The 21,874-nt window shown below is 39.7% G+C and overlaps 2 pseudogenes across 2 annotated transcripts in view; one reads left to right on the top strand and one right to left on the bottom strand.

Annotated features, from left to right (window-relative positions):
• The window catches only part of LOC309852188 (cAMP-dependent protein kinase type II-beta regulatory subunit-like), a 245,907-nt pseudogene that overhangs the window by 168,505 nt on the left and 55,528 nt on the right, over positions 1-21,874 (top strand). The gene's annotated exons all lie outside the window — the stretch shown is intronic.
• On the bottom strand, positions 41-14,861 carry LOC309852189 (ubiquitin-conjugating enzyme E2 D2 pseudogene; annotated as a pseudogene). Its single transcript has 2 exons — positions 14,592-14,861; positions 41-919 (listed from the first exon to the last, which is right to left on the bottom strand). The product of its transcript is annotated as a ubiquitin-conjugating enzyme E2 D2 pseudogene (transcript).

Here is a 21,874-nt window from a genome sequence, read left to right as displayed (position 1 = left end):
AAACCAAAGAATGTGGAAGAGAGAAAGGGGCTGAAATGTTGACCAGTTAAACTTAGACCTTAAAATCAGGATGTGGGTAGAGTTTCATCTGGTTGGTCATAACTTTCACCTAATACGTAGGTCCTTCCAAAAAACATGAATACAGAAACAGCTTCGTGTTCTTCACCTTGCTTTTCATAACTGTTCTGAGTTTAAAGGGATTTCACCTAAAACAATCTCCTACAGGTCAATGGAGCTTTTCTTCCCCATCCAAGCACACAGCATACCCACCACCCCTCACCTTGCCCTTATTTGAATTCAAGTCAGTAAGGAAAACTTTTAGTCTCACTCCTACATTATGCCTGGAGAAGTGGCTTGTCACACACAGACTTCTCTGCTAGGAAGCAATGTTGGTACAGAAGTACAGTATTTCTAGTTTGTTTTTCCAAGAATGTACAACACACAGCACTGCCATATCAGGTTAACATGTGCACAGGGGAAGATGAGGCGTGGGCTCGTAGAAAGCCATCACTTGGAAATCAAAAGGACTTTCTCTTTCAGAGTTTTCCTATCTTTATTTGTAGAGGTTATCCAATAATTTCTTTAATTATATCGCATACTTCTGAGTCCATTCCTGAGCTATTCTGTTGTACTTTTCTCTGTTTTGTAGATCCGAGGATTCTCAGGCACTAAAAGGGTCATCTGGATTGGGATCACACAACAGAGAACAGATGGACAAGAGTACTTTTGAAATAGTTAGTGCTGGAGACCACTGTGACCAGAGAATATCAAGACCAATGCTGCCATTACTGTTAATATTTGGATGATAAATTCTTTTTGTAAATGCCATCTCAGGTGGCTTGAAGGGGTAATCTGTTGGGAAATGAATTGTCAAGAAAAATACTCCATCCTGATAGGAACTGTCATTCTTGTGGATTCTCTACGGAGCCATCCTGGGCGGCAGGTGGCTGTGGGTCCCAGGCGGGATGGAGAAAGGGGAGGGACTGGGAACGGGGGAGGGGAAGCGGGGCCGCCTCCGTGATAGTGGGTCGGCCAGAGAAGATGGGGAGTTCCGGAGCGCAGGTCGGGCAAGAGGGACTGAGGGCAGGGGCCACTTGACTCCTGAACCTGCTGCAGTGGTCACCGCATCACCTGGCGGCAGCCCCTTTATGTGCTGCCTTCCAATACGCCAGAATCCTCTACCCACGCAGCTGCTGCCGCTGCCAAAGCTACCTCTTCCACCTATTTTCAGTGCCCCCGCCTCAGCCACCACAGATGCCTCCGCTAGGAAGCAAGAGCCTAGGCCTTGGGCTTCGCTGGCGCCATTCAGTGGGACAGCCAGAGGGACTGCCTGTTGCAGGTGGATGGAGGGATGCCCTGGCGAATGGGCGGGCAGCACCCCGAGGGTGGTATATATTATCTCAATGCAAAGAGGAGGAAAAAAAAAGACATATGTAGCGGTGGATTTTTATGACTCTAAACATTTCTTCCACTTATCATTAATAAGGGATAAAGTGAAGGCAAACTCTGGATGTTTTTAAATAGTGCTTATTTCTGTAAGTGTGGGAGAATGGGGCCATAGGGTCTAATTCTCAGTCCCAGGGACTGTCGTTGCTTTGAAGTTCTCACAAACTTTTTCTTTTGACTGAATCATCTATTTTACTGCATAAAAACAGATTTTTATCTTGAGAAAACTGAGGTTAAAAAAAAGATTACTGTCAGTATCAATTGAAAAGGTGGAGAACAAAAACATTCAGTGAATTTTTGCTGTTCATTGGAATATATGTTTATCAGTATATGACCCCCCTAAGACAGACCATGGAGACTAGATCAAGTCTAGGTGTAATGTGCTGAATTTTGGTGCAGAAATGAAGGGTAAAATATTTGTCTCCATGAGGACAGATCCATTACTGCACTTTTCAGGATGTCAAGATTACATTTGAAAAGTAGTTGCAATTTTGTCCCATTTCCTAAAGATAATTCTCTGCTTGTACTTCACACGGAAAAATCTGTGACTTGAGGAACAAGATGGCGGGGAAGTAGGAGGAGGCGCCTTTTCAACCTGTCCTAAAGTGAGCTTATTACCTACCAAAGAACTCTGATAATCCATGAAATCAGTCTGAGATCAGAATTATACACGTCTGGATCTCTACAGGGGCAGAAGATGCCAGTGGGCAGGTAAAGCGGTGTGCGAATGGTGGACTGATATTGGAAGATAAACAAAAAGGGGAGGGAGCCACCAGAGGCGACCAGTTGGAAAGTAATACCCCCAATACGAGAGAGAGTGCCCTGCATCTGGGGACCAGCACTAACTTGGAGACTGGTTGAAAGCACTCCAAAAGAGCAAAGGATCGCAGGGGTGGGGGGAATTGTGGGAATCGGGGTGGCTATGGACAGGGGCTTAAGTCCCTCGTCCCAGGACAGCCTCCCCGGTGCTGAGCCAGAGAGAGTGCGGCGGAGAAACCAGGTCTTGGTCCCTAAGTCGCCAGCGCACCTGAGAACACGTGGGGTCCGGCTCCTGTGAAAACACAGAAAGGGAAATTAGAGAATCGATTCCATTTACTATAGCACCAAGAACCATAAGATACCTGGAAATAAACCTAACCAAGAGGTAAAGGATCTGTACTCGAGGAACTACAGAACACTCATGAAGGAAATTGAAGAAGACACAAAAAGATGGAAGACCATTCCATGCTCTTGGATCAGAAGAATAAACATTGTTAAAATGTCTATACTGCCTAGAACAATTTATACTTTTAATGCCATTCCGATCAAAATTCCACCGGTATTCTTCAAAGAGCTGGAGCAAATAATCCAAAAATTTGTATGGAACCAGAAGAGACCCCGAATCGCTAAGGAAATGTTGAAAAACAAAAATAAAACTGGGGGCATCACGCTACGTGATTTCAAGCTTTACTACAAAGCTGTGATCACCAAGACAGCATGGTACTGGCATAAAAACAGACATATAGACCAGTGGAACAGAGTAGAGAGCCCAGATATGGACCCTCAACTCTATAGTCAAATAATCTTCAAACAGGAAAAAATATACAGTGGAAAAAAGACAGTCTCTTCAATAAATGGTGCTGGAAAAACTGGACAGCTATGTGTAGAAGAATGAAACTCAACTATTCTCCTACACTGTATGCAAAGATAAACTCGAAATAGATAAAAGACCTCAACGTGAGACAGGAATCCATTAGAATCCTATAGGAGAACATAGGCAGTAATCTCTTCGATATCAGCCACAGCAACTTCTTTCAAGATATGTCTCCAAAGGCAAAGGAAACAAGCTAAAATGAACTTTTGGGACTTCATCAAAATCAAAAGCTTCTGCACAGCAAAGGAAAGAGTCAAGAGTGCTCGCTTCGGCAGCACATATACTAAAATTGGAAAGAGTCAAGAAAACAAAGAGGCAACCCACGGAATGGGAGAAGATATTTGCAAGTGACAGTACAGACAAAAGGTTGATATCCAGGATCTATAATGAACTCCTCAAACTCAACACACACAAAACAGACAATCATATCAAAAAATGGGCAGAAGATATGGACAGACACTTCTTCAATCAAGACATACAAATGGCTATCAGACACATGAAAAAATGTTCATCATCACTAGCCATCAGGGAGATTCAAATTAAAACCACATTGAGATATCACCTTACACCAGTTAGAATGGCCAAAATTAACAAGACACGAAACATCTGTATATTTTTATGTCTTTCCAATCTCTTGCCTAATTTAAATTTGGTTATTTTAATATTGTGTTGAAATTATTCTTTACATACTCTAGATACAAATCATTTTTTGTATCTATGGTTTGCAAATATTTCTCCCAAACTCTTTTTAGCTTTTTATTTTCTTACCAGTGTGTTTTTCAGTACAACAGTTTCTGATCTTGAAAGTGTTGAACTTGGCAGTTTTTGAAAATATTGTGATTTTTTAAATTAAACTTTTATAGAGCAGTTTTAGGTTCATAGCAAAATTGAGCAATGGTACAAAGATTTCCCACATTCCATCACTCCCTAATTATAAGCATTTTTCCACAAGAGTGGTGTATTTGTTACAATCTCTGAACCTACACCGACACATAATTATCACCCAAACTCACCATTTACATTATGGTTCTCTTTTGGGATTGCATATTCTATGATTTTGATAAAATGTATAGTATCCACCATTATACATATGTAGGTATATGCATATATCCACCATTATAGTATCATACAAAATTGTTTCAGAGCCTAAAATCATCTGTGTTCTGCTTATTTATCTTTCCCTCTGCCCTCACTTATAGAAACCACTGATTTTCTTGCAGTAAACATTCTGGTGTCTGGATGGATCACAGTTTATTTGTCCATTCACCTTAAGAAAGGTATCTTGCTTGCTATCAGTTCCAGTAAGTTGTTCTGTAGGCATTGCTTTAAGCTTGTTTGAGGGAAATACCAATTTCTCAGGGTATTTATTTTAGAAATATTTAGAAATATTTTAATATTTCTTGCAAGGCAGGTCTTCTGGCAATGAATTTCTGTAATGTTTGTTTGAGAAAGTATTTCATCTTCATTTTTAAAATGTAATTTTGTGGGGTTCAAAATTATAGATTGATGGGTATTTTTACCCCTCAACACTTTAAATATTTTGCTCCACTCTCTTGTTTGCATGATGTTCTGAGAAGTTGGATGTAATTCTTATCTTTGTCCCTCTATAGATTAAGATTTTTTTTCCTTCTGGGTTTTTTCTGAATTTTTTTCTGTACCTTTGATTTTCTGTAGTTTGAATATGATATGCCTTGATATAGTCTTCGGCATTTATCCTGCTTTCTAGATCCATGATTTGGTATCTGGTATTAATTTGGGAAAGTTTCCCATCATTGTTTCAGGTAGTTCTTCTATTCCTCTCTTTCTTCTTCTGGTATTTCCATTACTTGGATATTCTACCTCTTGTAATTATTCCACAGTCTCTGAATAGTCTGGAGTTGTTTTTTGTTTGTTGGTTTGTTGGTTGGTTTTTCAGTCTTTTTCCTTTTGATTTTCATTTTGGAAGTTTTTATTGTGATATCCTCCAACTCAGAGATTCTTTAGTCAGATGTATTAGTGTCCAGTTTCCTAATAAGCTGAAAGGCTTTCTTCATTTCTGTAGAGCAGTTTTGTTTTCTTGTTTGTTTTTGTTGTGGTTTTATCTCTAGCGTTGCTTTTTGTCTCTTTCTTAGAATTTACAAATCTCTGTTTACATTGCCCATCTGTTCTTACATACTGTTTATCCACAGAGCCCATAGCATATTAATCATAGTTGTTTTAAATTCCTGGTCTGATAATCCCAACATCTCTGCCATGTCTGGTTCTTATGCTTCCTCTGTCACTTCGAATGGGGTTTTTTGCCATCAGGTATACATTGTAATTTTTTAAAATAGCTCTCCATGATAAAACAGGTAAAAGAAACTGCTGTAAGTAGGCCATTGGCAATGTGGTGGTGATGTACAGGGAAGGGAAGTGTTCTGTAGTCCATGGTTAAGTCCCAGGATTTTAGTGAACTTCACAAATGTTTCTCAGGTTTTTCTCACCCCTAATGGGGGAGAGGCTAGCAGGGTTAGCTGGATTTTGGTATTTCCCATTCACAGGTCTGATAACACCGCAGCAGCTTAGGTTCCAGTTAACCAGCGTTACCTAAGGAAAGGCCTTATGAAGAGACTAGAATGTTCTGGAGTATTTCAAAGTGTTCTGGAGTGTTCAGAGTCTTTCCTCTCTCCTTGCAAGAAGCAAAGGGGAAATGTGCTCTGATATTGACTGTGGGATTCTGGTCAATCTCACAAAACTGTGGGAACCTATCTGCTTCCCTATCTTCTCAGAAAGATTTTAACGCTCAGACTTGTCTACACTGAGCCTCTAGCCATTCCTCAGTTACACTTCATGTTTTCCTATCTCAGCACAGGTATCCATAGCCATTCCTCTCTCAGTCTCTGTTCCAATAACCCCCAACTCCCTTTATTCACCTGCCTGCCTCTTCAGTCTTTAGCAGTGATTTGTATGGCCTTCCCTTTCTTATAAATTCAAGATTCATTAGAGTCTAATTGGCAAATTACAAGCTCTTTATATGTACAACTAAAAAACAGAAGTCCACTTAATTTCTTGTATAGAATAATTCAAAAAATACAGAAGTCATGTGTAAGTGTGACTTATATAGAGCCACTAATAACAACAAAAAAAAAAGGTACTTGAATGAATATTTTGTGATTTTTTTTAAAACCAAATTACCTAATACACTGAATTCCCATCAAGCTTTCTGGTACTTTATTCTTTATTTATTTACCTACCTTCTCATACTTTAACCAGGGAAATTACATTGTTATGTAATTTATTTAATAAAAAAATTTACATAGTCCTACTAAGATCTAGAATAAGACAAAGATGCTGCTATTACCAATATAAGATATAAAAGCAAAACTTACTAAACCAGGTGGTCATTACATCATTGTGACTACTCCATATGCTTTCTAAGACACCTTCTTCTCAAGAGTAAACTTGACACTTGATATCATCCCTTTACACCTAGTTTTGGATAATGTTGCTACTGCTGATTTTCTTTTATAGACAAATCTTACATCCAGAATACTTTAAAAACTAAACAGTTGGGGAACTTGTGGTAAAATCCTCTCCTGGCCAGTTCTTATTTGTCATCAGCTTCTGAAATGGACTCATAAGAATCTTTTTATAGGGGTGCCTGGGTGGCTCGGTGGGTTAAATCTCTGCCTTTGGCTAAGGTCATGATCCCAGGTTCTGGGATCATGCCCCACATTGGGCTCTCTGCTCAGTGGGGAGCTCGCTTCCCTTCATCTCTCTCTGCCTGCCTCTCTGCCTACTTGTGAACGCTGCCTGTAAAATAAATAAATAAATAAAATCTTTTTAAAAAGAAGCTATTTATATTATTTATGCTTTTTAGTTTTAAAATTCATGTATTTTTGCTGTAGAATTATTGATGTGGGCTTTCCTAGAAGCCATAAGGGTTTTATGTGACATGTAGTATATATTCCTTATTACTTCACAATCTGAATTCGATGGCATTTAGGACTGTGAGGATTTCATGTAAGTAACCTATTAAAGCAAACAATTATCAATAGTATATTTTTATGTGTGTTGAGTTTGAGGAGTTCATTATAGATCCTGGATATCAACCTTTTGTCTGTACTGTCATTTGCAAATATCTTCTCCCATTCCGTGGGTTGCCTCTTTGTTTTCTTGACTCTTTCCTTTGCTGTGCAGAAGCTTTTGATTTTGATGAAGTCCCAAAAGTTCATTTTCGCTTTTGTTTCCTTTGCCTTTGGAGACATATTTTGAAAGAAGTTGTTGTGGCTGATATCAAAGAGATTACTGCCTATGTTCTCTTCTAGGATTCTGATGGATTCCTGTCTCACATTGAGGTCTTTTATCCATTTTGAGTATATTTTTGTGTACGGTGTAAGAGAATGGTCGAGTTTCATTCTTCTACATATAGCTACCCAGTTTTCCCAGCACCATTTATTGAAGAGAATGTCTTTTTTCCACTGTATATTTTTTCCTTTTTTGTCAAAGATTATTTGACCATAGAGTTGAGGGTCCATATCTGGGCTCTCTACTCTGTTCCACTGGTCTATGTGTCTGTTTTTATGCCAGTACCATGTTTTCTTGGTGACCACAGCTTTGTAGTAAAGCTTGAAATCAGACAATCATATCAAAAAATGGGCAGAAGATATGGAGAGACACTTCTCCAATCAAGACATACAAATGGCTATCAGACACATGAAAAAATGTTCATCATCATTAGCCATCAGGGATATTCAAATTAAAACCACATTGAGATATCACCTTACACCAGTTAGAATGGCCAAAATTAGCAAGACAGGATACAACATGTTTTGGAGGGGATGTGGAGAAAGGGGAACCCTCTTTCACTGTTGGTGGGAATGCAAGTTGGTGCAGCCTCTTTGGAGAACAGTGTGGAGATTCCTCAAGAAATTAAAAATAGAACTTCCCTATGACCCTGCCATTGCACTCCTGGGTATTTACCCCAAAGATACATATGTTGTGAAAAGAAGGGCCATCTGTACCCCAATGTTTATAGCAGCAATGGCCACGGTTGCCAAACTGTGGAAAGAACCAAGATGCCCTTCAACGGACGAATGGATAAGGAAGATGTGGTCCATATACACTATGGAGTATTATGCCTCCATCAGAAAGGACGAATATCCAACTTTTGTAGCAACATGGACGGGACTGGAAGAGATTATGCTGAGTGAAATAAGTCAAGCAGAGAGAGTCAGTTATCATATGGTTTCACTTATTTGTGGAGCATAACAAAAAGCATGGAGGACATGGGGAGTTAGAGAGAAGGGGGTTGGGGTAAATTGGAAGGGGAGGTGAATCATGAGAGACTATGGATTCTGAAAAACAATCTGAGGGGTTTGAAGTGGTAGGGGGGTGGGAGGTTGGGGTACCAGGTGGTGGGTATTATAGAGGGCACGGATTGCATGGAGCACTGGGTGTGGTGAAAAAATAATGATACTGTTATGCTGAAAATAAATAAATTAAAAAAACAAACAAAACAAAAACAAAACAAAAAAATAGTATATTTTTATAATCTTCAAAATGGTGCTGCTGTAAGATAGATACTAATACTATTGCCATTTAACCGATGAGAAAAATGAGTGGCAGAGAGGTCAAATAAACACCTAAAGGATACACAGCTTGTAGGTAGTAGAACTGAGGTTTAACTCGGCATCCTGGATCAACAGCTCATCCCTTCTACTGCTACTTTCACTAATGGTGGGTGGGGTGAGGTGGGGCAATATTTTCTTTTAGCCCTGTTCAACCCTAAGATAACTGTACCTTGCCCCTTTTCATTAAATTGAAAGAGAACTCTGTACTTTAATTTAAAATTTGGAATCTATACCAAGCTACTAAAATATAAAGGCCCTTTGCGTATCGCTTTTTCTTATCTATCCCAGTCACTCTGCTCTGTAATACTGACAATGGTTTCCTAACTGAAACTCCCTTCTTGTCAGACCTGAGCTGGTTTGGTCTTCTTTATTTTCCTCTGTGAATATTACTTTTGTTTTTTGCTTTCCCTTATACCTCAAAAAAAAAAAAAATCCAAGTATTCAAAAAGCAAAGTTTATACTTCTTTAATTTTCTATTTAGACCATCTCTCAGTAATGAACTCTCAGTTTATGGCTTGGACAAAAAGGAGCCCCATCTTGAAATGTTCTAGATAACTCTTCCCTCATCAGCTGGTGAGATCTGAGACTTGTCCGTGCTTGATATCTAAAAAGCCACAGTCGAAGAGACCATAGAGTATTCCATAGAATCTGGAAATAGACGGGCTTACTTTCTTCTTTGGCAGTAACACAAATTTTATTCTTTCTTAGCCTAACAATACAGAATTTTTAGCCCATTTAAAAGAATTTTAATGGGCAATTTGAAAAGTCAGAATATCTATCAAAAGGAGTCACAGACAGGTCTGACTCACAGGATGTTGCTATTGTAAACTCTGTCCACTTGATTGTAAGCTCTTGGCAGGCAGGAACTGATTATTCTACCCTGCATGTTTGTTTTTCATTCAGGAATTAAATAGTACCCTGGATGTCACAATGCTAACAAAATGTCTTTTATTATAAATTAAATAAATTGGTCTAAGACAAAAGGTAATTGGTAGAACTGAGAGAATGGTGCTTTGCAGAATCCATGACACTTGGTTCCTTGACAAGAGGAAAACTGCAGAAAAGTTATTCACCAAATGTTTGTATGCTAACTTTAGCTCCCAAGCAATCCAATGAGTAGATGTAGAATAAATCACTTCCCTTATATGTGGTTTTGTTTATTGACATTTTTCATTTGTAAAATAAGAGGAATCTATCAAATTTTTAGCATCTACAGTGAGTTTGAGCAAATGATAAACTTTATTAAAGGATATATATATATAAATATATTAAAATACATATTTAATAATTTCAGGTGGCTCAAATGTATCAGAAGTAGGAAAAATATGCAATATATTATACATATATATAAATGTATACACATAGATATGACCTCATATCAATAAAATCATCTGCAAGTGTATGTGAATGTGTATAGAAAAGAACAAATTCTAGAAGGAAATCAAATTTGTTATAAATGAAATAGTTACAAATGTCAATGAAAGAATATTCAAAGTAATACAAATAAAAAATTAAACAGAACAGTTTATATGGCTAGGCAAATAAGATTACCACCCAAGGTAGGAAGGCTATGAGTGCATAAGTATGTCATAAATAAAAATGAAGTTTCAGTACAGAAGTGTAGCTTAATTCCAGTTTGAAAGCAAAGGGCATAATAAAATTCCATTACCACATGGTAACAATTGTATCATTGCATCTCTTTTAATCTGAATATGTGCTCCACTGATTTTTTGTTTATCTTATTTTTAGCAGAAGTGAGATTTTTAGAGTTTAAGCTCAGGCAGAGAGAATTTTAGTATTAGCTTTTCCTATACAGTTTATATATATATATATATATATATATATATATATATATTTATATATATATTCTATCAAGATCTACTACTACACTTTTTGGAACAGATTTGGAGCATGTGCTTCTCACATGCAAAAGTTTTGAGTAGGTACTACTTTGTTTTGCACTTTTCCCTTTTTAAAATTTGTGAATATACATTTGCATGATTCAAAATTCACAGTGATATAGAAAGGTATACACACAACAGCAAATTCAAAACTTTTCTGGAACCCATTGGAGTGCTGAAGTTGCAAGGCAGTCAACTGGTCCAAAAAAGTCTAAGACAAGGCTGGAGGCTTCAGGGAAATACAAGATCAGAACAGTGGCTTTTGAAGACAGGATGTGGCTGGACAGCAAGAAAGGGTTATCTGTCCCTCATTGGCAAATCAGCTGGGGTTATTGGAAAATTGGTGGAAAGTGAATGTGCATGGCAAGTGGTGAAGGCCCTGGAAACTGCAAATACTTGGAGGTCTGCCAGTTGAGGACTCAGAGAACATTGTGGTCAATTTCTGAAAAAGTCTCCCTTGTGGTGCAGAAGTGGAGGAGGGAAATAGTAAGTTGTTCCCATGGAGGTGGGGGTGGGGGTGATTCACAAATTTCAACTGAGACATTACTCCTCTTTCTTCCCTACAAAATTTAAAAAACCTAAACCTGTAGGGGGGATGGTCAGTGCACCCTGGTGTTCTTGGGGCACTGGTGAAAATCCATTGCAGCTAGGGAAAGGAAATAGGAAAAAAAAAGAAACTTGAAACCCTGGAGGAGGGGCATAAAGATCTACTAGACTCAAACTGCAAAGCAAACTGCAGGACTGAGAAGTAGAGACACAGTGCCTAAGACAAAGATTTAATCAGAGTAGAGAAAAACTGAGTCTGTGCTCCCCTCCTCCAGCCAATCCCCAAGCACATACAGAGAGAAAGAAGCATCAAGGAACAAGTAATTTACAAAAGAAAAAGACCTTTACTGAGGTCCAGTATGAAGGGAAGATTAGCATGGAGCAAGCACTGAAATAAAAAGCCCTCTGAAAATCCCTACCCTAAAGACAGGGTAGTATTAGAATTTGAACTGTGTGGTACAAATCTGAAAAATCAGGTTTAATGGTTCAACAAATTGCTCCCCCCACCAAAGTGTTAGCAGGAAGAAGAGCATGCCCATTTCCAAGCATGAAAATGATAACCTACAATTTCTTCTGTCCTACACAAGATGTATGTCTTTCAAGAATAAGCTAGAAAACATACAAAAAGGGAAGGGAAAAAATCCCAGCACCTTCCTAAGAAACAGAGCAATCATTAAAACCAAACTCAAATATGATGGGGATGTTAGAAGTACCTCAGAGGGACTTTTATTTAACTAGGATTATTATGTTAAAAGCTTTAAAGGAAAAAGAAGACAACATGTAAGACAGGTGGTTAAATTTAGAAATTACCATAAAGATTCCAATAAAAACACCAAAAATGCATAACACAGTCACAAAGAATGTTTTCAATAGGCTTAATAGTAAACTGGACATAGCCAAAGAGAGTATCCATGTATGGAAGACAGGCATACAGAAGTCACCCAGGCAAGAATGCAGACTGACTAAGAAGTCTTCAGATGAATGAAATAAACACAATGAAGTGAGTGGGGAAGAAAAACCCAACCTAAGTAACTAGAAAATAGTGTTTTGACTAGATAACACAAAGCCTTAAGGCCAAAAAAACTAAAGGGATATTGCATTCTAGTTGGTAACCTTGTTTCACATGCACATGTGGGACATATTTTCAAACTGCTTTATATAAGTATTAGGCTTGAACAAATGAATACATTTTAGTAATGAGAATCAGAGATCTCACTATTGGAGCAAGAAAGGAAATATGTCCCAAGGTCACAGGAGCCACATTTAAAAAGAGCTCTCAGTGACCAATGCTGAAATAAACAAAGCAACACAATAAATAGTAATAATATTAGATTATAACCCCCCCCCCAATAAAATATATGTCATTGAATCTGAAGACTTTGGTTTTTAGCCCAACATATAAAATGATTGGAGATCATTACTCTTACTCTTACAATGAGAAAGCAAAACTAGACAAACTGAAAATCAGTGAGTTTCTCAGACACACCAAAGAAATGAGGTTGCAGGACAAACTGCATTCCCCAAAACTCAAGGGTCTGATGTACCCAGAGAGATAATGCTCCTGAGACTGGCTTACCTAGAGCAGGAGCTGCCAGTCAAGGATCAGTTATGCAGTATGCATTAGGAATTTCCAGACTGCGGAGAGACTATAGGCAGTGAGAAGTTCCTTGAGGCTGCAGTTAGAAGGGACCCCCACACCTTCCCAGGCTTTTCCTCCAGGAACCTGACCAGATTTTCACTAGGAGATCAAGGACAGCTTTTAAGGAGCTTGTCCTTGTTCTTCCACAGTTCTTCTACTCTGTTGTATTCCATTCCATTCCATTTCCCTGGTCCTGACAGGGAAAGAGGGTAGTAGGTGTTGCAAAACTCTCCCAAACCATTCCTCTGTAACAAGGGCCTAATCTCCAGGATGGAGTACATCACTAGAGTGTGAATCAGAAACATATCCCAGTTTGGAGAAAGGAAATACTCCACCCTAGACCAGTCATACCTTCCCATGTAACCTAAGGTGGGGTCAACAAAGAAAAGTACATGAGGAAATATATTAGAAGTATTATAGCTGGAGAGGAGACTAGCAGATAGGTATGACCAAAGCTCTGCTCCTGGAGGAGAAGCAGAAATACCTCATAGGCCAAATCCCCAAGATAGGCACATTAAAAGATGGACACTTAATCAGAAGATTAGAGCACATCCTTTTCTTTCTCCATAACCTATCACAATACTAACAAACCGCCAGAAGTAATAAAGGTGGATTATAGAAAAAGGGCTGAAAGACACACACACACACTCTAAAAACAGTACAAAAGGAAACAAAGCCAAGAGGGAAGAAAAACAAGATCACCAGATTTAATGCAAAACCTCTGGTGCTTACCATGAAAATAAACATGCAATGTACCCAAACTCCTAGACAGATGAACATAAATCCTCATACTAATGACCTACATACCTCAGTTTCTATTGAACATTCCTTTGAACAATATGTCTGGCCTCAACAAAATTCATAAGGCATTTCAAAAGGCAAGAATAAACACCATCTGAAGAAACAAAACAAGTATCAGAACCAGACTGAAATATAAAAAAAATGTTGAAATTATCTCAGGAAATTTTAAGTAACAATGACTAATATGGTCAAAGCTCTCAAGGGAAAAGTAGATAAGGTGTAAGACCAGATGGAATGTAGCATAAAGATGAGAACTATAAGAAAGGAGGAAAAGGACGTGCTAGATGTGAAAAACAGTATTGGAAATGAAGACCGCCTTTGATGGGTGCCATCAGTAGACTGGACATGACTGAGGAAAGAATCACTATGTTTGAATATAAGTAAATAGAAACTTCTCATACTGCAATGCAAAGAAACAAAAAGAAGGGAAAAAGGATAGGATGGGATGAAATGGAATGGAATAAAGAACATCCCAGAACTGTGGAACAAGTTCAGAAGTTGTGATATACATATAATTAGGAATATCAGAGAAGAAAGATTTGAACAGAAGAAATATTTGCAGGAATAATAATGGCTGAGAACTTTCCAAATTAATGATAGATACCAAAGCATAGAAACAGAAGTTTAGAGACTAGCATACTCAAAATACACATAGACACATCACAGAGTTAAACTGCAGGAAAACGAAGACAAAGAGAAAATACTGATGGAATCCAAGTTATTGGGGAACACTTTCCATACAAAAGAACAAGATATAAATTACAACAGTCTTCTCACTTAAAAAAAAAAAAAAAAAAAAAAAGGCAAACCAGAGTGTAATGAGATCTTTAAAATGCTTGGGGGTTTGGGGGGTGGAGAAAACTGCTCCCATGAATTCTATATCCTTTGAGATTATCCTTCCAAAGTAAAAAAGAAACAGTTTCTCAGATAAACAAAAACTGGAAGAATTCCCAGACAGCAGACTTGCCCTGCAAAAAATGTTAAAAGAAGATTTTCGGCTGGGCGCTGCCCGCTGGCGTTGTGGTGTAGCGGACCTTGTGTTCGAGAGCGCGCCGGGGTTCAGCTCGTTCCCGGGGCCCCCGCGAGCAAACCCGGCGCTTGCCAGACCGCGGCGTGACCTCCACGGTCGTGACCAACCGGGGGAGACGAGAGCCGCCATCAGCGAGGAGCAGTCCCCGCGGGCGCGGGCGCTCGGTCTGCGGCTGAGCCGCGCTGTCCCCGCGACAGCCCCGGCCCACCGGCTCGGGCTCGTCCTCCTTCCCCAGCGCGTCTCCGCAGCCCCGGCAGCTCAGGGTCAGGCCCATCGGCCGCTCGCCAGCCAAGCCAGTAGGCTCCTCTAGTGACAGCGCCCGGCGCGCCCAGGGCGAAAGACCGGAGCCCCTTGGTAGGAGACCAGCGCGTGGGCCGGCTGCGGGCCCTGGTCGCCAAGGAGCCAGGCCGTGCGGTGGACAGTGCGAAGGTCAGTGCGGTTACGCCCCTACGGGGACCCGCGCTAGCGGCTGGCGGTTTGGGGAGAACCCGTCCCAAGGTCTGCAGTCCTGGGAGCTGACGCTCTGCTCCCCCAGCTGCGGCTGCTCCTGGGCGTCTAGTCCTCCTCGCGGCCGCGCAGCCGCTCTGCCACTCAGGACGCGGCGGGTCACCGCGACTCCCCGCGGCTGAGCCACTGAAACGCCACGGGGCTGTGGGTCCCCGCGCGCCGGGGCCTGCGGACGCGGACCGCTGGCAGCTGTCCTCGTGCTGACCACATCCCGGCGCTCCTGCGTGGAGCAGCTCCACAGCACCCAGCTCCTGCGCTGTGCTTCCTTCGCCTCCGTGCTCTCCTGCGACAGGAGGACACAGACCTCGCTCCGTCCACCTCCGCATTCAGGGCTAGGACACTGATGTCCTTGTCACAGCAGGTCGTCAGGTCTTCTTTACGCACAGCATCGACGCTTTCCGACTCCCTCTTGCCTCCCACTGTTTTGCTTTCCTTGTTCTTCTCTCTCTCTCTCCCTTTCTCTCCTTCCCTCTGTCCGTGTCCCCAGTCCAGCTGTATGCACAGTGGGTATGTAGCGACAGCCAAGAAGTTGTTGCCGGTAGAGCACGCACCCTGCAGCCTTCTCTGCTGCTATAAAAACAAAACAAAACACCACACAAAACCCCAAACACCGCCTAATTAAAACTGTCGAGAAAGAAACAACAGGACCCAAAGGGGGTCCCTTGTATTAAGTCCCCTGACGGCAGACAAGACTTAACACCCAACCCACCTGTGGCTTCAGCCCTCCCGGAATGTCCATCTGGCATCGCCTTGTCAGTGCTAGTGAGGACACTGGCCGGATAGACCTGTCCCTGTAGGAGGGCGACCTTGCCTGAATCAATCCACTCTTTGCTACAGATGGTGTTCTCCTGCCTCCATCCGCCTCTGAGAGATGTTCATTGTGTACCACTCCTCGGAGCTCCTTCCCGTTTGCTAGAAGGGATGCTGCCCAAGGCATGAATTATTGAATAAAGCCAATAAGATGCATCAGATCTACTCCGTTAATTTTGTTTTTTAACAAATCCAGAAAGCAACTACTCAAGGATTCTGAGAGTTCATTAAAGTTATATTACGAAGGGAAATCAGAGTTCAAGAAGCTGCACTGGCTAAGTTTCCTTTTTTATGTTCCATCTTTGACCTAGAAGACCACTCTAGTCCAGAACAACAGGCAGACACAGAGAGCAGAGTCTTGAGATTTACCATCTATCAGTCTGAGGGCCAGGAGTGGGGTTCTCAGGAGACCAAGAGGCTGGCAGTATGAGAGGAAATCAGTTGCTTTCTTGATTTCTCTTTTCTGTCCTTTTTTGGCTGACTCTTTTCTTCCTGGCCATGTCCTGTGGCAGCTCAAACCCCATGCTCTTTGCAGCAGTGACAACAGGAGAACCAAAAACCCTATGAGAAAACTTGTCTTTCTGGTCAGATGCATTAAACTGGATAGGAGGGCCCAGTAGTCTAAGATTTATTGTTTCTTTTCTTGTCTCCACTGCACGAAGTGGCTGTACACAGGCACCTCCCAACACAAGGGGAGACCCCGAGGGCCGTGAGATCTGGGAGCACTGGCAGAGGACACACCTTGACAAGGGAAATTCCTAAGTCCACATCTGAACAGACACAAATCTTAGGGTGGCCTCCAAAGTACATCTGTGCAGAAAAGACCAGCACACTGCAGTGGAGCACTAAACTTTGAGCACTAAACCATGACAGAGACCATAGATCACTTCCTGGACAAACCCCTGAGACACCAGTGCATGGGCCACGTCCACTCAGCTCAGCAAGATCGTCAGGTGGTGAGACTGGAATTCTGCCCACAAAACTGAGCCTGTCTCAGCCAAACAGGGCTGATTGCCTATAAAAATAAAACCCACAAAATTTAATATTTTCCAGAGCACTTCAACAGGAGACAGAGATTTTAAAATATAACATTAAAAAAATACCCAGGATAAAACCCAAATGTATTTGACATACAAAGGGTCCCAGAATGATAACTGATAATCCAAGGGAAAAGACAATCAACAGAGGCTGATCCCAAGATGACCTAGATGTTGAAATTATCTAAGATATTGAGGCAACTACCTACCATAACTACACTCCTTGAGATCAGGGTAGATAGTGAAGAGAAAGTAAAACTCTCAATAAAGAAGGGGCAAACTATGAAAAAAAAGAAAAAGAAACAGAAATTTTGGAACTGAAACTTATAGTAGATAAAATAAAACATTCCCTGGATGGACTTGTGTGTGGAAGGCAGACAATGGGTAGTTCGTAAATTTGAAGATAGACCCATAGCAATTATCCAATGTGCAAATAATTATAATCCAATTATCCAGAGAGGAAAGCAAACTGAAACCATTGCAGAGCCGTAGGACCTGGTGGGACAATATCCTAAGTCTAACACCCACATGCCCAGAGGAGAGTGGAGAGAGTCCAGTGCTCAGAGAGCAATTATTTGAATTAGTGGATTATTTCTATACTGGAGGTCAAACCATGCCCTTGTAAAACCTCCCCAAATACAATGTAAGACAACATTTTACAGATTCAATAATTCAGTGATACTCACACAGGGTAAACTAAAAACAAAAACAAAAACAAAAAAACAAACTGTGTAGACACATCCTACTTATCATGCTACAATGAGGCTTAAAGAAAGTATTTGAAAAGGTGAGAAAAATAAAGTATTTTCCCCCAGCACAAATGAACAACAGTGTTCCCATTTTAAGAAGTCCATCTGTGACTGTTTCTCTCTGCAGAAAACATTTAAACCAACAAATAAAGTGGAGTGAGAGGCACTGTGGCTCTGGGAAAGGATGTGCAAAACATGGAGTAAAATAAAAATTAGTGGGCAAGTTATCTAAATATTTGGAACCTTAAATAAAAATTGGGTTTGATTTAGAGGCAAATAAACAAGTTGGTTACTTCTTCTTTTTTTTTTTTTATCCCCTCTGGCTCATCATCTGTGTTAATGACCAACAAGTGAAAACACTGTAAGGTGAGTAATTAAATATAAGCAGGGTTGGCTGAACACTTTGCCTATTCTACTTTTGAAAGCCAGGGGCCCTTTGAAGCTTATTCAAAAGGAATTAAAATATCAACTGCTTCAGGCTCTAGCTTACTTGATAAAAATGGCATTTCTCAGTGGAGTTTCTCCTGTTGGCATCCTGCAATGACATTCAGACCTAATCTGTGGCAATATGGACAATCTGCATATCCTGCATAGGCTTCCTACCACACAGGGTGTCCTACCTACTAAGAGCCTCATTTCTTAGGAACTACAAACAGTGATGGTGAAATTTCAAGGGATTTAGAATCTGAGGGTGCCTGGGTGGCTCACTCGGTTAGGTGACTGCCTTTGGCTCAGGTCATGATCCTGGAGTCCCAGGATCAAGTCCTACATCAGGCTCCCTGCTCAGCGGGGAGTCTGCTTCTCCCTCTGACCCTCCCTCCTTATCATGCTCTCTCTCTCTTTCTCTCTCTCTAAAAAAAATAATAAAATCTGAATGTGTGCATACCCTACTGTGCCCAGGGTAGAGCTCTTGACTGCATGAAATGAACTTCCTTTCATAATCAAGGCATTTTCTTAACACGCATTTATGCCTTTGAAACTCCAGTTTCCAAATTCCTCACACTTATCACAAAAGGGAAAAGCAACTTAAAGACAAAGAATGCAGGGAAATTGAAAGAACACTTGGATGACAACCTTTTGTGCTGATACATGGGGACAGTGGGTCCTCACTGGGTCTCCAGGCACAGCAGCTCCCTTCAGTTTTGACCCTTAGCTACAGGGAGTATGGGAGTATCTGCAAATCTGTCTGCACAGGGCCCCTTGCCACCCAAACAGGTCGTGTTTGAGAAGGGCATGGTTTGACCTCTAGACGTGTGAATCCAAAGGAAGTGATGCAGATTACAGCAAAGGTTTACTCTCATCTGAAGAAGAGTGAGCAGGTAATGTGTGATCTGCTGAATATGGGCTGAGAAGGAAGAGAAAATGATTTTTGTTATTAGAATACAGTTCTTGTATGACCTGATCCCATCAGACTGAAAAATATGTGTTCCTAGCCGTGGACATTGGAACATAAAGTTATTGTATAACTATTGGTGCTATTTTAATGGTATTTTAACCATAAAAATTGCAACTGAGTATACTCAAGAATTTTAAATGTTTTTATCCTTATATTTTTCCTATGTAATTCTCACTAATGAGAGCATCTGAATAAGGACTTTGTGATTGCTATTTAATAGGAAAAACTAAGGATTTCAGGTTTTGTATTTTGAGGAAGGCAAGAATTACTGCTGACTCTGATCTTCAGTGTGGCTTGGCTTCTCTCTATCATGGAGGCCAGGATGACATGGTCCCTGCTCAGTGTTTTGCATCATACTGCTGGAAATAAACACAAAAAAACTAAAAAAAAAAAAAAAAGAAGATTTTCAAGCTAAGGAAAGAGATATAGATCAGACACTTGAATTTCCATAGAAGGAGAGCATCACAGAAGGAATAAGTGAAGGTAAAATGAATTCTTTCCTTTTGTCTTATTCTTAACTGACCTAAAGAACAACAAGTTGGGCAGTAGTAGTGTTTTGGATAGTTATATGAATAAGTGAAATAAATAACAATGTCACCAGAGAGAGAAGGGAAGATTTGGGATACTAGGTTATAATGTATTGGCACTCTGTGTAAAGCAGTAGATTGTTATTAAAGATGTACTTAGATAATTTTAACATGTATATTGAAAACCCTAGAAAAACCACTACAAAGAGTTTTTAAAGGAAGTTGACATGACAGAAACAGAAAGGAATTAAAATTAAATCAAATAAAATATACAGTGAGTTTATAATGACATAAATAAGATATTAAATAAATAAGAGGTTGAGAAGGAACAACTCCTTCCACCAAAAGATTTTGAATTAATATATCCTGAGGGATCTAAAAATCCACCATTAGAAAACCATGGTAGTGATTGCTGTAGTTAATATCCATTGGTGAATGCTAAGATAGGTTGACAATAGAAGAAGAAACAGATTTTTACATCATCTCATTTAAGCTTATCTTTCTTAAAACATGTAGTATTACAAAGGGAAAATAATGATTTACAATGAAGAAACCCTCAGACTCCACCTTAGTGCATGATCAAGATTAACATCACTGGTAATGAGACATATCCCATGTGCCCCCTGATAATGATGTGCTAAGAAGGGTTCATTTTTTGTGGTCTTCTTCCCCAAAGTGTGCATCTTTAATATCATTGTGAAAAAAGCATAATGGAAACCCAAATTAAGACTTCAAATATCTGAACAACACTCTTCAAAAGTTTCATAAAATCAGGGGGAAAAATAAGGACCTGTCAGATTAAAAAAGACTGAAGAGGGGTGCCTAAGTGGCTCAGTGGGTTGAGCCTCTGCCTTCGGCTCAGGTCATGATCCCAGGGTCCTGGGATTGAGCCCTGCTTCCGGCTCTCTGCTCAGTGGGGGAGCCTGCTTCCTCCTCTCTCTCTGCCTGCCTCTCTGCCTACCTGTGATCTCTGTCAAATAAATGAATAAAATCTTAAAAAAAAAAAGACTGAAGAGTCATAACAAGTAGATGTAAGAGAAATCTTGGTTGGATTCTGAAACAGAAAGTGAACATTTGAAAAACTGGCATCATCTGAATAAAATTTGTATTTCAACTAATAGTATTTACTAATGTTAATTTTCTTAGCTATGTGATATAATACTATTTGGGAAAGCTTGGAGAAAGGTACACAGTATTCTGTGTATTATTTTATAACTTTTATGTAAGGCAAAAGTATTTCAAAATAATTTGTAAAAAGTTATTGTAAAGTCCATCTCAGCTTCATTTCTATTAAGCTCTATTCCTCCCTCCTTCTCAGCCTCATGTTTATCTTTTCAGTGACAATTTATACAAATACGAAGAAATGTCAATATATGCTTAGTTTTCCCTTTACTTACATACCCATAGCAGTTTCCCTTATTTGGCTTATATCTGATTTTAAGATGGACAAGCCCATTAGAACTAATCATTATTTTCATTTGTTTAAATTTTCCTTAATTGGGTTAGGAAGTGAGCTTTCCCATTTTCAGAATAGATGTCACAGATACCTAGTTTCTTTAAATAAGTGTCAGTTATGCATTATTCATTTAATAACCCTATTTTTAGTTATTGAAATATCCATTTTCTCCCTACAAAAATAACATTACTTATACACACATGAGAAAATCACTGCAGAAGACAAAAAGACTCGATATTATGTCAAAGTGATTCATGTATTCTCTATTCTTGGATGGATAGAAAGAATGAAATGTCATTTCAACACTGCCTTTGTTCCCCAGCTTGTTATATGTATCTTGTATTACTTTTAAGCATGACCTTTCTACTCTGCTCATAATTCTATTTTTTTTAATCTGTAGGAAAGACAAGTAAAATGCCTGAAAATTCAATCTTCGTGAAACTATCTGTAAATGTAAATAAGCATTAACAATATAAAGATTATTCAATTTATCTATATACCACTAGTGATTCCTACTGTTGCCTTTGTCCCTGAATAAGTCTTAATTTGGAGAAGTTTCATGAAGTTTTATTTTCAAAATACCACTTTTTAAGAATTAGTAAATAACTCTCAACTTAAAATTTGCAAATGAAGTAGGGGGGAATTTCCATGTACTCTTTACCAGCATTTCACCAAGATGATTTACATTCAAAATAAAGTTTACATTCAGAATGGTTTTTGGTGTTCTCTCTCTTTCTCTCTCTCTTTCTTTTACTCCTTCTCTATCTCACCTTTTATAAGTATACATATATATGTATGTATGATA

The sequence above is a fragment of the Mustela nivalis genome, assembly GCF_964662115.1.
Source record: "Mustela nivalis genome assembly, chromosome: 17".
In the NCBI taxonomy this organism is placed as follows: domain Eukaryota; kingdom Metazoa; phylum Chordata; class Mammalia; order Carnivora; family Mustelidae; genus Mustela; species Mustela nivalis.
Note: the sequence above shows the minus strand (reverse complement) of the source record. Positions and strands in the feature narration are given on the sequence as shown.